Source organism: Podarcis liolepis (assembly GCF_965112155.1).
Source record: "Podarcis liolepis genome assembly, chromosome: 14".
NCBI classification, from domain to species: domain Eukaryota; kingdom Metazoa; phylum Chordata; class Lepidosauria; order Squamata; family Lacertidae; genus Podarcis; species Podarcis liolepis.
In genome coordinates, this window is record NC_139569.1 from 24,564,453 (window position 1) to 24,577,777 (window position 13,325).

The 13,325-nt window shown below is 48.0% G+C and overlaps 1 protein-coding gene across 4 annotated transcripts in view; it reads right to left on the minus strand.

Moving 5' to 3' along the window:
- LOC310692761 (hexosaminidase D-like) overlaps window positions 1-10,574 on the minus strand; it is a 44,199-nt gene extending 33,625 nt beyond the window's left edge. For 2 of the 4 annotated variants that reach the window (XM_083473991.1, XM_083473990.1), the window contains exon 1: window positions 8,124-8,170. The gene's annotated coding sequence lies outside the window, so the exon portion shown is untranslated. Of the gene's footprint in view, window positions 1-8,123; window positions 8,171-10,379 lie in introns of those variants that run through there. The other 2 variants (XM_083473989.1, XM_083473988.1) reach the window with 2 other exon arrangements.
- Window positions 10,575-13,325: the final 2,751 nt, after the last annotated feature.

The window sequence follows — 13,325 nt, forward strand, 5'->3', positions numbered from 1 at the left end:
CCTGGGAAAGATGCACAATTTGAGGGCTGTGATTCGCTCAGCTGCAGCAGGAGTGCATAAGCCAAGATGGATTCTGGGAACATCTGGATTGTTTTCCTGGAGTGGTCCATCTTCTAACAGCAAGCAGACAGGACTGATACCTACAGGATGTTCACAGGATATGGCCATGCATCTGGCATTTAAAGGTCTAATGGGGGGAGGAGAGCCTTTTCATCCACGCCTAAACTAACCCTTTTACACAAAAAAGATACCACTTTTTCTTGCACAGACATCAATAATGAATTGTGAAAAACACTTCCTTTTGTCAGACCTGAATGAAATGCAAGTCACAGCCATCTCATAATTAAAAATCATTTTGTTTCATTGTTTAGATACTGCCTACAATTTAAAAAGTAAGAAGGGTTCGCTGGATCAGACCCTTCAAGTCCAGCATCCTGGTCTCACAGTGGCTTGTACTGTATTGTATTCCTGCCATCAGAATCTGAGCTCAAGAGAACTCCCCCTTCAACCACGAGGGCTGTGTTCAGCCACTGAAAACCATTTGCTTGGAATCACAAGTGGAGAAAATGCTGTGGTGCTCCGTTCCTGTTTATAGACTTCCCCCTGGGGCATCTGGTTGGCCATTATGAAACTAGGATGCCACTCTAGATGGGCCACTGGCCTGATCCAGCAGGCTCTTCTTGTGTTCTTAACAGATTCCTTGCCACATTTGACATTTTAAAAATAGTTTTTACTGGGAGTTTCTTTTTAAGTTGTCGACCACCTTATGTTATTTTCTATGCAAGTGTGGTTGATAAATAGTTTTTTTAAAAAAAAAAATTGCCACTTGCCATCTATACCGGTGGGTGAAGTTGGATGGGGGGGGGATCCCCCTCCCGTCCATCACCCCCCCCAATCTTTTCTGTTCTGGTCTTCGAGTCCCTGCACACCTCAACAACTAGAACAACCCAAGAAATGCACAAGAGCAAATGTGCATTGTTCTTGTGCATTGCTCCTAGCCTTAGAATACAGTGGTACCTCAGGTTAAGAACTTAATTTGTTCTGGAGGTCCATTCTTAACCTGAAACTGTTCTTAACCTGAAGCACCACTTTAGCTAATGGGGCCTCCCGCTGCTGCCGCCGCACGATTTCTATTCTTATCCTGAAGCAAAGTTTTCAACCCGAGGTACTATTTCTGGGTCAGAGGAGTCTGTAACCTGAAGCGTCTGTAACCCAAGGTACCACTGTACCACATTTTGCAGTGAAACAAGTGGATGTTGTAAATGCAACAGTAGCAAGAAAATTAGAAGCAAATAATGCAGCCAGGAAAAAAAGGCACCTTCTAGAGTTGACTATATAAGTTCCTTTCTGGCCAGCTGCTAAGCTGAACAAAAACAGGGAAGGAAAAGATGGGGAGGAAGGGAGGCAAGCCTTGGGCGTGATGGAAAGAAAGTTTGGAATAGCCTGACAACGGAATGGATTGGAGGGGATGGCCCACTGCCTTGACCCCAGGGCATTTTGCTGACCCAGGCGAAAGATGAGATGGTGTCCAGTTCCAATTCTACGCACAGGACAAGAGGGACAGCCCCACTCCCAAGCCATAATCTACCATGCTAGTTACGTAAGTTTGCTTCTTGGTTTGGAGTATTTACTCCCTCCCCCCCTCCTGGAAAAACTCCTGTATATGCTCATGCCATGAAGCTGACCATACTGGTGTCTGCATCTTGCTTCAACCCTGGGGATGAGGCTGTATCATCGACTGAGTGTACGGGTTGCACCATCCCACCCTTTAACACTTTGCTGTTGCTCTCTGCCATCCCGCCTCCCAGCATCTGCCATTTGAGACGGTTGCCTCACTTTGCCCAAGGAAAGAGCCGGCCTTGTTAGGCCATCCTTAGTACAAAGAGATCTCACCTTCCAGCAGAGGCTTGAGGGGACAGAGAAGGAACAGTCCCTTCCCCTCTGGAAAGATGAAAGCCAGCCAGGAATTCTTCAGCTCTGCTTCTAGCGCTGATCAGAGCAGAAGGTCCCTCAAAAGAAGAGGGAGAGGAGAAGTGGAAGGAAATCCTGGTGGTCCTTCTTGGAGTAGCCAGAGGTTTATTTTAGGCAATTTCCAGCTTTGCTCATAGCAAAACTCTGCATGTACACCTCCCCTTCTGTGCTGTCTGCCCTTACAAGGGACCCGTCTGCTCGTATCAGCAACGGGCTTTCATATTCTCAGAGGAGAAGGAGACATTCCTTCCTCTGTTGCAGCCCGGGAACTTTTTGTACCAAGGATGGGCAGAATCTCATAAAGGTTGCAATGCTGAGTGGTTAGTGTGTCAGACTAGGAGCTTGGAGACCAGGGTTCAAATCGCCACTCAGCCATGAAGCTCACTGGGTGACTTTGGGCCAGTCACTGTCTCTCAGCCAGTCTAGTGAGGTTTCACAAGATTGTTGTGGGGATTAATTCGGGAGGGAAAGAATGACACATAGAGCACCTTGAGCTCCTTGGAGAAAAGTGTGGGTTATAAATGCAATCAATCAATCAATCAATCAATCAATCAATCAGAGAGAGGCTTCCTGCTGTGTGAAGATCTTAGGTCTGCAGGTCTATAGCACAAACCATAGTTTTAGGGTTGTTGTTGTTAATTTCATGCATGAATCACTACCCTGGAGACCTCCCAAAGCGATTTATAATATAACCGAAAAAAGAAAACAGCAACTTTAAAAAGCAATTATATACGTAAAAAAAAGAGAGCGCATAAATAAAATCAATTCACATCCAAGACAGACACCGACTGGGATAAAGATTTTAGAAGGCTGGTTTTATTTTAGAGGTTTGCAGAGTTAAAGTGGATCAAAGTGTTCTTAGTGCAAGCTACCCACTTTAAGAACAAAGACTTTTTGTGGTTTGGAAAGTGCCAGGAAAATGTGGGGCAAACGAACAACAAACGGGAAGATGCCCAGAGGGCAGGAGATTGGGTGTTAGTCAAATTCATGGCGGAGAGAGCTTTCGATGTCCACTAGCCATGATGGCTACGCTCTGCCTCCACTGTCAGCAGCAGGGAATGTTCTGCTGGAAACCCTTGCAGTTGAGAGTGCTTTTGTGCTCAGACCCTGCCTGCAGGATTCCCACAAGAGGCATCTGGTTTGCCCCTGTGAGAACAGAATGCTGGACTAGATGGGCCACTGGCCTGATCCAGCTGTAGGGGTATTCTTATATTCTCAACTGGTTTTCTGACAGAAGACTATGCTTTTTATCCCCTCTTTCCTACCTTCCTGGGTATTGAAGGAGCGTCCATCGTTCAACCCGCACACTGAGGTCCAGCGCTGAGGGCCTTCTGGCGGTTCCCTCACTGCAAGAAGTGAAGTTACAGGGAACAAGGCAGAGGGCCTTCTCGGTAGTGGCGTCTGCCCTGTGGAATGCCCTCCCACCAGATGTCAAGAAGATAAACAACTATCTGACATTTAGAAGACATCTGAAGGCAGCCCTGTTCAGGGAAGTTTTTAATGACTGATGTTTTAATGTATTTTTAATCTTTTGTTGGAAGCCACCCAGAGTGGCTGGGAAAACCCAGCCAGATGGGTGGGTATAAATAAATTGTTGTTGTTGTTATATCAAAATATTGTGCCTGGCAAGGGCATGAGTCCAAAGGTCTCATCCTGTGGCTCTCAGCCAAGGGTGGGCAGCCCCAGCACGAAATGCCCACCTACAAGACCCCAGTGGAGCACACGATGGAGCAGGCTAAGGTGCTGGGGGAAGAAGGAGAGTCTAGCAGCTGGCTGGCAGCAACAATTTGAATCTATGGTGACCTTGAGTGTGAGCTTGATGTTTGTGTCTGCTACCAGTGCTGACTGTTGCTTTATCTAGTGTTGAGATTGTGCAGTACCAGGCAGGTTATGACTCTTGGTGGTGGCAGCGAGTGGACGGAAGTTGTTCTCTCCTCTCCAGGTCTGGCCCCACTCAGGTGAGAGAGGAGAGAGGAGTATTAGATGTCCCAGAGGAGATGGGGCATGAATCCATCAAACTAGGAGTGGATCTTATTTCTGTATGCTAGGCATTGCGTTGTCATATTGATGAGTGTGAGTGGCTTACGTATCTATTTCATGTTTATGGATATAGATACATATCCATGAGTGGCTGGGGCAACCCAGCCAGAGTTGCGGGGTATAAATAATAAAATTATTATTATAACTATTATGGTGCAGTGTGTGTATTTTGATATGGTGTTGCTCTACGTATTTGGTGTGTGTGTGTGTGTGTGTGTGTGTGTGTGCGCGCGCACACACACACACACACACAGTATGCTCTTTGGTTTTATCTATCTTATGTCTATGGATATAGATACAGCCTATGTATTTTGACATGGTGTTACTGTGCTGATTTTGCGTATGTACATACTTATAAATCAGGCCTGGCCTGTCCATGAGGCAGACTGAGGCAGCTACCTCCAGCAGTGGAATCCAAGGGGCACCTCTGTGGGTGCGTCTCCCTAGTGCACTTCCAAGATTTTGTGAGAGTCTCACATGAGCCCTGCAAGATTGCAAAGAGGCTTCACACAACCTTCCAAACAGCCTGGTAAGGGAGGCTTTGGTGGCATAAAGTGTGTAGGGCAGCAGCACCTTTCCCTTTCGCCTCAGGTGGCAAAATGGAATGGGTCGCTTCAGTGTATATACACACTTCGGTATTTATCTGTTGTAAACAGCTTCAATATCTTTTAGACCAGTGGTTCCTAAACCTTTTCAACTGCCCCCATAGTTCCACAATCTCCTCCCCAGCGCCCTCTAAAAGGTAAAGGTACCCCTACCCGTACGGGCCAGTCGTGTCCGACTCTAGGGTTGTGCGCTCATCTCACTTAAGAGGCCGGGAGCCTGCGCTGTCCGGAGACACTTCCAGGTCACATGGCCAGCGTGACGAAGCTGCTCTGGCGAGCCAGCACCAGTGCAGCACACAGAAACGCCGTTTACCTTCCCGCTGTAAAGCGGTACCTATTATCTACTTGCACTTAAGGGTGCTTTCGAACTGCTAGGTGGGCAGAAGCTGGGACCGAAAGACGGGAGCTCACCCCGCCACGGGGATTCGAACTGCCGACCATGCAATCGGCAAGTCCTAGGCGCTGAGGTTTTACCCACAGCGCCACCCGCGCCCTCTACCCTACGCTAAAGAAAGTACTATTCAGAACATCAGTTTGCAGAACCCATTAAGGAAGATAACAACACGATAAAATTCAAAACGGGAACAATCAAAGGCACATTTATTCCAAATCCAATTAAAACTATGTGGTTTAATTAATGCGAAAAATGGATGAAGTTAATTCAATGTTGCCAGCTTTTCAAAGTCTGATAGTCATTTACACCTCCAGCACCCCCTTCCCTTTAGTCTAGGTCAGGGGTCAGCAAACCTTTCCAGCAGGGGGCCAGCCCACTGTCCCTCAGACCTTGTGGGGGGGCCAGACTATATTTTGAAGAAGAAGAAAAAGAACAAATTCCTATGCCCCACAAATAACCCAGAGATGCATTTTAAATAAAAGGGCCATTCTACTCATGTAAAAACACGCTGATTCCCGGACCACCCGCAGGCCACATTTAGAAGGCGATTGGGCCGATCCGGCCCCCGGGCCTTAGCTTGCCTACCCATGGTCTAGGTCTCTAGGAGGTAATCCCACCACCCAGTGTTTTAGACAGTAAGTGGTATATTAATGAAAATAATAAGAATAATAAAAACACAGAGGACTGGATAAATGATCTAACCTCCCTGTTCACTTAGTGCAAGCAACTCAGGATGAGTGCACGATTAATAGGCCATCGGGAGGAGCCTCGCTCCATACTTCTTCCATCCCACATTGAGACAAGGGCCAAACCAAATGACCCCATTAAATGCCTGATTACATTTAAAGTGTCTACTTTTTTCCCTTTTCAGCAACTACGTAAGCCTTTTCAGCAGCTGGCTACTGCAGCTCCTCAACTGATTGCTCAAAATTGGGAGGGTTTGGATAATTTGCAGTTATCCATTTGGAGACAGAAAGTTTGGACAATGGAAAAGCTGACTAAACAGTCAAAAGCACTGAACAAGCGGCGGGCACAAAATGATTTTTTGGAATAGTGGTATGCCTTTATGACATGCGTATTAGAAAATGATTCAGATGTAGAAATGCCAACAGTGAAGGCCCAACCGTGGCAGGGTGTATCTGGTACACTTTATTCTTGTAAGGGGAGGAAGAGTTATTGATGTTTGTTTGGGTGTTTGCAACATTGTCATTTTTAGATTATTATTATTTTTAATACAACACACAAACACCAATAAGCAGTGAGGGGGGGCAGAGGGAAAGCAGGACTGGGGTGTGTAGAGAGAGGTTAACCCTTTCCCCACCAATACATTCCAAAGAAAAATGGAAGCTGACATGGGCCAAAAAGGGTCATTTAATCCAATCCCCTCCAATGAATGATGTGCTGTATTCTCTTCTCTCTCTCTCTTTTATATAATGAATGCTATTTCAGGCTTTGACCCAGGATGTGGCAACTGCAACCCTCCATATGTTTGTTGGACTACAGTTCCCATCATCCCTGACCGCTGGCCATGCTGCTTGGGGCTGATAGGAATGAAGAGTCCACCAATATTTGGAGGGCTAAAATGGATGGTGCAGACCTGTTTGGTTATATTTTATGCTGGTAGTTTGTTGCAGCCAAATGAGGGAAGAGGGTGTGCATAGGTTGCGGTTCTAATAAATAAACAGCAACAACACCACCACACACAACACGCACTATCCTAGTTGTCCTGGAAGGGAGGCATTTTTGTCAGGACTGCTCTAGCTATGCTGCATTTTCCACCTCTGTTGCTAAGTTCTAACAATACTTTAGACAGCTAAGTTCTAACAATACCCTAAACAGCCTTGGTCCAGTATATCTGAAGGAGCGTCTCCACCCCCGTCGTTCAGCCCAGACACTGAGGTCCAGAACTGAGGGCCTTCTGGCAGTTCCCTCACTACGAGGAGCCAAGTTACAGGGAACCAGGCTGTTAAGTTGTGGGTGAACATATCAGACAGCAGAGGGCCTTCTCGGTTGTGGCGCCTGCCCTGTGGAACACCCTCCCACCAGATGTCAAACAGAAGAACAACTACCAGACTTTTAGAAGACATTTGAAGGCAGCCCTGTTTAGGGAAGCTTTTAATGTTTGATGCATTACTGTATTTTAATATTTTGTTAGAAGCCGCCCAGAGTGGCTGGGGAAGCCCAGCTAGATGGACGGGGTATAAATAATAAATTATTATTATTATTATTATTACTAGAGGTTGCTGAGTCTGCTCAATTCATTCGCCAACCACCTTTCCCTCATTCCTAATCAAACCCATTACATCTTCCCCATCCGTCCCCCCACAGCTCACCCCAAGACCTTAAAAAAAAATCAATTTTTTTTCCAAATATTTTAAACTAGAAAAACAAAATCTTTACAAATTCAATTTACATTTCCTTCGACTTTCCTCCTTTTTGCAGTTGCTTAATTTATATCTTTTTATTGCTGTGTATCCTGTTCAAACTATTTACTTCATTTTTTCCTTATCTTTCCTATTTACTGTATTTTTCTGTGTATAACACGCCCCCGTGTATAACACAACCCCTATTTTTTGGGACTCCAAATAAAGAAATACCCTATATGCACTATCCATGTATAAGACGAACCCCCCACTTTTAAACTTGAAAAAATAGAGGGGAAATATAGTCTTATATACGGAAGAATACGGTAATCATTTCTTACTGCACGTGTTTATCTCAATCCTGGTAAAGGTTTTACTTTGTTTATCTTCAAGTAATCAATACATTTTCCTCATTCTATTTTTAAAAGCCTCTCTTCTTGTTGTCCTGTTCTTCCAGTAAGTTTCACCATTTCACCCCCCCCCCCAGCTCTTTTTAAAGGAGGGGATGAGGTGCTTCCCACAGTGAGTTAGCAAGCCCTCGTACTCTTCGTTAAACATGCTTGCGGGGACGTTTCAGGAGGAGAAGAGGCTCCACAGAGCGGCTTGCTAAACTGCTGTATGAAGCGCCTCTGCCCCCCATCTTATATCGCCACATGTGGAGGCCACACAAAACTACCTATCAGCAGTGGTGCAAACTGCTGGGTGAGGCGACCATCTTACATTTTATATAGGCAGATAAGAGAACGTTACCCACTCTGCAGGCCCAGAACCAGAGGATGCTCGTTGGTGAACAGGCTCTCCCGCAAGGAAATGAAAGTAACCTCAAGAATAAGCTGAAGGGCGGAGGCTTGGCTGCAACCCACAGTAACTGGAAACAATATTTAACTCTACTGTTACTCATTGCTATATCAACGGGCTTGGTTGCCACTATTGTGGGGTGGGGGCCAGCAGGGGCTGCTGTGCTGCAGTTGCAGTTTCCTCTGAAGCCAAGAATCTCCAGCAGCCCTCATCCCCAGGGTCTTCCTTCCAAGCCCTAGTGGTTTTGTCCAGGGGTACTCAGTCAAGGTTACACAGTACCAGCATTATTATTTATGTATCTCTATTTATTTATTTTTTAGAAAGGTTAAACATGTGTCACTGTAACTCCATGGTGAATACCGGCACCTTTTTTTGCTTTTTTAAAAAATGACCAGCCCCATACCCTTGCCCCACACATTATGCTGGACTTTGTAGTGGGCACAGAAGGGGGTGTGTGGAGTTGCCAGAGGGCATGGTGCACCCTTTTCCATATTCCCCCCCCCCCAATCTAACAGAACCAAGCATTATGAGGGGCCCAGCCAAAAGCACTCTGCGCACAGCTGGGAACCTCCTCACAAGGTCAGCAAACACAGGAGACCAAAGAACAGATTAATAATTAAAACAGATACACACTTGCACAAACCACACAAACACCTCCCCACCCCCGCAGCTTTCCTTGACTAACCTTCCTCCGGAAAAAAAGACAGAGCCAGCTGTGTCCCACACGTGGTGGTGGGGAAGTGTGCCTGTGTCTGTATAATACACCTATACAGTGCTTTTTTTTTCTTTAGGGGTACTCTCATTTTGACTCAAGAAACTCACCACTTTATCGTTCAAATCGAGGAAAATAAATACAGTAAATGGACAAAAGTACAAAGATTCACAAAATGTTTAGGGGTATGCGTATCCCAGCGTACCCCCAGAAAAAAAGGCACTGCATCTATACAATAATCTTATATCCAAATGCCAAGCACTTTATTCTTACAGGATGCATCGTATTAAGGCCGACAAGCACCCAGGCTGCAGCATGCCCGTTTGAAGCTGCGTCTACATCAATTAAACTGGTTGAATTCTAGATTAATTGTCATGGCACTTCCTTCCCTGCTTCCCCCCCCCCCCCAACATATAGGGAGTTTGTTAAAACAATGCCGAGGTCCCTGGTTGCTGGTCCCAAGCAGTGGCGTAGCTTGGGGGGTGCAGGGGAGCCGGCCGCACCGGGCGCAACATCTGGGGGTTAGGGTTAGGGGGCGCAAATCCACGGGTTAGGGGGCGCAAATTACTTGCCTTGCCCCGGGTGCTGACAACCCACGCTACGCCACTGGTCCCAAGCCCCTCCCCGCCGCCTTTCCTAGAAGGCAGGACAGCGAGACAAGTCTGAATATCTTTTGAAGTCATCTTGCAGGTGCCAAAGCCAGCTTTGCTAATCTGTGGGGAGGGTGGTAGTTTAAAGATAATAATGTGATGATGATCAGAATGCTTTAGATTATAAAGGACTCCCGCTTTCTGTTATGCACCAGGCCTCTTCCAAGGTTGTTGGGGATATAGAGGATATAGGGCACAGGATGTAGATGCAGTTGGCAGGACAGTTCCCCACCCCCACCCCCAACCCCTCTCTGCATGATCTGGGCAAAACGGAAATCAGTTCTAACCAACCTCCTGCCACAATAAGCTGGTGGCACGCCAGAGCCTCCCCCCAAAACACTTCCTCCTCCAACCTTCTTGCCCCCCTCCCTGAGAGATAGATCCTTTGTACTAAGTACCTCGGTTGGCATGGGGCAAATGCCTGCCTCCCCATAGCCAACAGCTGTGCCCCCTTTCCATTAACCCCTTCCTCCCCCACCGGGCAGAAGCACCTGCTCCCCTGCTCATGCCATCCTATGCTGGTGGTGCCCACAGACTCCTGCCAGCTTCCATGCCCTGCGCTCATTAAATGCCATCTAGCTGCGCATTGGCAAGCTCTCTCTCCGTCATGGCACCGCCAAACAGGCCTCCGCAGCCTGTGCCAACCGCCCCCGCCCCCACCCCAAGCCTGGCACTGGAAGGTTATTCCAGCCCCAGTGCCCCCAGAAGCACCCCGGGACTACTCTTTGCACCCCATCCTGGGGTAGGGGTGGGGAGAGGGACCCCCCTCTCAGCTCCTTGCCCCCCGCCACCCCGCGTCATCGGCTGCCCGCTCCGCATGCCACCCACGCGCCCAGGTAGTTTTACCTGCCGCTACTGGGATTCCGAGCTGGCAGCGGGGAGACGCAGCGGCCGCGCCGAGCCCCTTCCACCTGCCGGCAGCCTCTTCCTACCTGGCCCGGCCAGGTGCGCCCAGCAGCCGCGAGCAGCCGCTCCGGCATCGCCCAGCCCTGCAGCGGGAGCCGGTTCGGGGGCGGAGCAGCCAGGAGACGCCCTCCCATCGAGCAGCAGGAGCGGGGAGGGAAGCCCCGAGGCCGCCTGGCAAGGGCGAGAGGTGCCAGCCAGTGAAGGAAGAGCAGCATTATGGCAGAGAAGAGAGCAGCCTTCGCTCATCCACCCCCGCAAAAAAAGAAGAAAAGAAGCTGGTGCCCTCCAGGTGTTTTTGCATTACAGTTCCCATTGCCTAGCCTCCCTCCGGATGGGAGTTGTAGTCCAAAAACTCCCATGGGAGTTGTAGTCCTACAACATCTGTTGGGGGCCAGATGTGAGGAGGGGAAGGGAGCTGGAAGATGATAGTGATTCTTCTTCCAAAGAATCCTAGGAACTGTAATTTGTAAAGGGCCTTGACAGCTGCTAGTACAGGCACCCCCAAACTCGGCCCTCCCTATGTTTTTGGGACCACAATTCCCATCATCCCTGACCACTGGTCCTGTTAGCTAGGGATGATGGGAGTTGTAGTCCCAAAACAGCTGGAGGGCTGAGTTTGGGGGTGCCTGACCTGGGAACCTTCTGCATGCAAAGCAGGGGCTCTGCCACTAAGCTTGTGGAACAGAAGGAGCTACTTCAAATTGCTCTGCCCCCGATATCTCCCACCCCTCTCTTAATTGAGTCTCTGCCTTAGGGGTCTGTCCTATCTTGAGTCAGAACAGTAGTCCATCTAGCTCAGTATTGTCTGCACTGACTGGCAGCAGCTCTCCAGGACTTCATTCATGGTTCTCTCCCAGACCTACCTGGAGATGCCATTGGGGACTGAACCTGGGACCTTCTGCAGGCAAAGAGATCCATAAAACACTGAGCCATAGCTCTTTGTGTGGGAACTGGGGCTGCTCAACCCAAGCCCTGAGGAGTCATACAATTTCCAAAAAGAAAGGTGCAGGGACTCAAGGCGCCGTCTCCTCACACATGGTTCCCTTGCCCTTGACCCCATGCAGTGATGGCTGGTGTCAATTGGGAATGATGGGGTGGAATGCAAGAAGCCCAGCAGTAGGTTGCGCCAAGAGCCAATGACCAGCAAAGCCAACTCTAGTTCTGTCCCCGTCCTCATCCTCCTTGTAAACTCAGCAGGGAGGAGCAGGAGGAAGCAAATCTGCAGTGCTACCCTCTAGACTGGTTTTGAGTAAGCAGTTAGCCAGGAATTGGCCAAGGGCAGGGCAAGACTGGTGGTGGAGCAGCACCCCGTTTGCCCCAATGGGCCAGCACCCACTGATCCAATGTATGAGTGGTGAGCTGACGACACGGCACTCCACACATGCTCAGGAGCTCTTTCTCTGTAGTGCCACATCACATTCTCCAAGGCTGAGCTCCAAGACTGGAAAAGGAGGGTTCAGGAGCTGAGGCCAGGCAAGAATCGAGCCCTGCATGTTTTAGGTTATGTGTACAAAAAGAGTCATCACAGGTCAGTGACCCAACAGTATGAACACACGTCATCTCTGGGGCTTTTGAAAATAATCATAATAACCACAACAACTCACAGCATGCTCAGTTTGGCATGTATATGTGATACGTTTAATTTATTAATAGTCATACTTTTATTCAAAGGAGGAAAAGGTGGGCCTCAAGGCCTTCTCCCCATTCCTCATTTCATCCTGACAGCAGCTTTGTGAAGCAGGCTAGGCTGGGTGATGGTAACTGGCCAAAGTCACCCATGGCTGAGTGGCGATTTGAGCCCATGTCTCCCAGGTCCTAGTCCAAGACCCTAACCACTACACCACACTGTCTCTCAGGCACACTGTCTGGGGTTGCTGAGAACTGTAGTGCAAAACATCTGGAGGGCACTCGGCTGGCTTCTGCCCCCTGCGCATGCAGAAACAGCCCTCCATAAAATTTCTGACGAGCTCCTCACCTCCATATCCAACAATATGGTACTAGATCCTTATCCCTCTTGATCTCTCAGTACAATTTCTCCTGCTTGACTCCCCTTTTACCCTAGGACTTTCATGTTTCTTTTTTATTCCATTGTCATTATTTGTGAGCGTGTGTTTTTTTTACTATAAAGCAGAGGTCAGCAAACTTTTTCAGCTGGCCCACTGGCCCTCAGACCTTATGGGGGGCCGGACTATATTTGGGGGCGGAATAAACAAATTCCTATGCCCCACAAATAACCCAGAGATGCATTTTAAATAAAAGCACACATTCTACGCATATAAAAACATGCTGATTCCCGGACCGTCTGTGGGCCGGATTTAGAAGGTGATTGGGCCGGATATGGCCCCCGGGCCTTAGTTTGCCTTCCCATGCTATAGGAACAAGTAGAAACAAATTGAGGTTTACAACACGCAGCACAGAGCAATTTAAATCCCCAGCAATGTAAATCATTCCAGGGGGATGTTAAATGCACATTGTGCAAAAACATGAGAGTCATTTCGCTATGTTCTTATTGAAGCCAAGTATGACTATACTGTATACTGGAGGAACAATGGGATGATTGTGTTCTGCTTTATTAGCACAGGAGATAAAGTGATGCCAAATTGCACACAAAAAATTGTCCTGTGTGCTTTGTCCCCTGACAACCTTTTAACACTGGGGAGATCTTTTCAAGTGAGGCTGCTTGCCATATTTTTCTAATAACTGAGATTTGTCAAAGGGAAGGTTTCCCCAGAATTTAGCAGCAGACACCAAAAGGTGAGTTACAATTGGGTTTTGAAATTGTGCTGCTGCAGTAGAAGGAGGTAAGTGGGGAAAAGGCAGCTGTCTGGAAGAGGGAAAGTGGGGAGAGGTACTGCTCCCCTTGTGAAAGCACTTGTCTCTAAGAGG